The sequence below is a fragment of the Chrysochloris asiatica genome, unplaced genomic scaffold (assembly GCF_000296735.1).
Source record: "Chrysochloris asiatica unplaced genomic scaffold, ChrAsi1.0 scaffold00053, whole genome shotgun sequence".
NCBI lineage: Eukaryota > Metazoa > Chordata > Mammalia > Afrosoricida > Chrysochloridae > Chrysochloris > Chrysochloris asiatica.
This window is the reverse complement of record NW_006408571.1, coordinates 10,735,177-10,738,078: the sequence shown is the minus strand read 5'-3', so window position 1 is coordinate 10,738,078 and position 2,902 is coordinate 10,735,177. Positions and strand designations below refer to the sequence as shown.

Sequence of the window (2,902 nt, the reverse complement as noted above, 5' to 3'; positions counted from 1 at the left end):
GTAGAATTCTTCTATTTCATCTTCACTGGCTAGGATAGCAGAAGATAATAGGAGACCTAGCTGATCTATCTTAACTTGTCACACTATAGGAGATGACTTGTGCCTACCTGATTGAGGTGGTAGTTCTTGTTGTTAAATGCCATCGTGTGGGTTCCAACTCATAACGACCCTATATAGGGTTTCCAAAGAGCAACTGGTGGTTTAAACTACTGACTTTGCAGTCCAGTGCTTTATTCCACGGTGCCACGCCAGGCTTCCTGGGCAGTAGTTAGAAGCAGTAAATGCCACCTGTGGTGTTTGCATCCCCCATTCACCCTACAATCTCTGACCTCTGATCCAGTCTGCACAGGGGCTATGGGTCTGGCTCACTATTGGAGCCACCTTTGCCATTCCCAGATTGAAGGTCAAGTGAGGAAAGTTGTAAGAGATCAGCAGGGAGTGGATGTGGAAATTTAGAACCACACAGTCAAAAACATATCTTCTCAGGAGTTATGGATTATTCAAATGGCATCATTTGAGAGACAACTTTTTGTGTTATCTTGAGCCTCATGGGGTTGGTGAAGAGATTACATTGGATGGGAAGGGGCAAAACAATATGCAAAGTGGGAATTCGAGTGGCTCCTGGGTACATTCTATCTGATCAGAAGCTCATAAGACACTCTCTTGTGAGAATACCTTCTGAGGGCTTCTGTTACAGGAGAGAAAGTCTTTGGATACCAACTTATTGATTCAACTCTACCGACCGGGTCCCTTGGGGCAGAAGATCCAAAGGGGAATGGACAGCTTTTAGAAACAGCCCACCAGGCCAGCAAGTCCGGACTCTCCCAATGATGTATTCTGAGCCCCTGATGGTGTCCCAGGCTGTGGCAGGCCACCAACCACCCAAACAAAGACCGCCTGTTGGAATGTCACGATGGTCTGGCAGACGTATTGTACAAGTAGCACTTGGCTGTCTGTGGAGCACTGCAAAGCACCAGGGCAGATTGCAAGTACGTTTGCAAAGTGCTTACAACGGAAGAGGGTCTTCATGTCCCAAACCCCAGAAATGGCCTGGGAAGAAGGTGATGACAGTGGTTCTGGTCAGGCAGTGAGTCAGGTCGAAAGGCCACTTTGGGGATCACTTGGAAGATTGGTCAACACACCATCCCTAGCCTCATCCACATCCAGTTAAGGTCACTTTAGGCATCTAAACTAGGGGGCATCACTGGCTTTTTTAAATGAGGGAGAGTTCTAGAGCAGTCATGGTCCAACACGAAAACATTAAAAAATCTCTCTGAAGAGAATTTGTCATCTCAGGATGCTCAGCACAGGACAGACTGAAAGATAGAGTCTGACTGCTCTGCTGATGTGAGGATTTCCAGAGAAACAACAGGAAGCACATGGGGAGTGGAGCAGCACCAGTCCTTTAGCAGTTTAGAAGTCCTGTACCCTGGGAGACAAGCCTCTGCCTTCTCCAGAAAGTCCCTGGTACCTTTCTGTGTCCAGCAGGCAAGTAGAGGAGCTGGCACCCTTGAGGATTTATCCTGGAAGGACCCAGTTCAGACTGGTGATGTTCTCCAGCCCAGATCAGAACTCATCCTGCAGATAATGGGCCCCATCCATGCCGAAGAATGAGGATGGGCCCCCTGGAAGTCCCTTTCCCACTTCACAAAGGTGGTGAAGGAGACACAGTTGCCAGTGAAGTGGTCAGCTTGACAAGGATGTACAGGTCAATCTGGGCCACCTCAAGCTTAAGGCTTACCACCTTCACCTTCCCTCTGAAGTGCTACTGGATCTTAGGTACATAGCTCTCAGAATCCATGGCAATATAGACCAACTGGGCATTCAGTGCCCTCACCCAGAGCTTCACGGACCACTGGGTTTTCTTCAAGTCAGGGAGGCACATTGTCATGGTGATGAGGGACAGCCATGCTACCACTTGACCCACACACTGTGGTGAGGCCATGGAGTCCCATCCTCAGCATGGTGCAAACATTCTGCCAATAGGAGCAGAGGTGCAGATGAATGGCCACAAGGGGCCGAACAAGGTGGATGTGAATCGGGCTTGTTCTGTCCTCACCATCTCGTCTGACCACACCATATACTTCTGGAGTGGCCTATGTTATTCCAGGACAGAAAACTGCACTGGGGCTCTGTGCAGAGCCAACACCAGATGTTCCTATGGGGAAAATCAGAGTCGCCAGCATCTGATCAAGTGCTTGACACTTAGGTGGGGTAATTTGTTGTTGTTGTTAAGTGCCATCGAGTTGGTTCTAACTCATAGCAACCCTGTATAGGGTTTCTGAAGAGCGGCTGGTGAGCTTGAACCACAGACCTTGCAGTTCAAACTGACCTTACAGTTCAACACATTAACTGGCAGTGCCACACCAGGTAGTTAGCCAGAGCATAGTAAGGATCTCTGAGGATCAAGGAGGCATAAGCCAACAGGAGAAGTCAGCATTGACATTAATATTCCTGGGGATTGTGGTCTTTATTAAGAACACTTGGCCTGACCTTGGGGTTGCCCTGATTCAGATTCATCTGGTAACTGGTAGCCTCACAAAATGGTATTTGTTACATTGAAAAATTATTATGTCCATTGATCCAGTAGTTTCACTTCTGAGAATTTAAGGAAATAACATACATAGACACATGTGGAAAGCTATGTTTATGTATAATTAGTTAGCAAAAATCTGAGGTGTCCTAAATTTATCAATAAGAGAATGGTCCAAGAAAAATGTCTCATAGGTCAATCTTTTTTTTTTTTTCCTTTGAGTTCAGTTTACTATATTTTAAAAAACTTTTTATTGTGAGTTGAGTGCAGGTTTACATTCATCAAATCATATACTTTGCTTCATTACAGTGATTTCAATGCCTTCCATGTACCGTTAGTTAACAGCATTTACCTCTGTTCACGTTAAGT

General features: G+C 46.3%; 1 pseudogene; it reads right to left on the bottom strand.

The window, feature by feature from the left end:
* Positions 1-1,566: 1,566 nt before the first annotated feature.
* LOC102820387 lies at positions 1,567-2,164 on the bottom strand (annotated as a pseudogene).
* Positions 2,165-2,902: the final 738 nt, after the last annotated feature.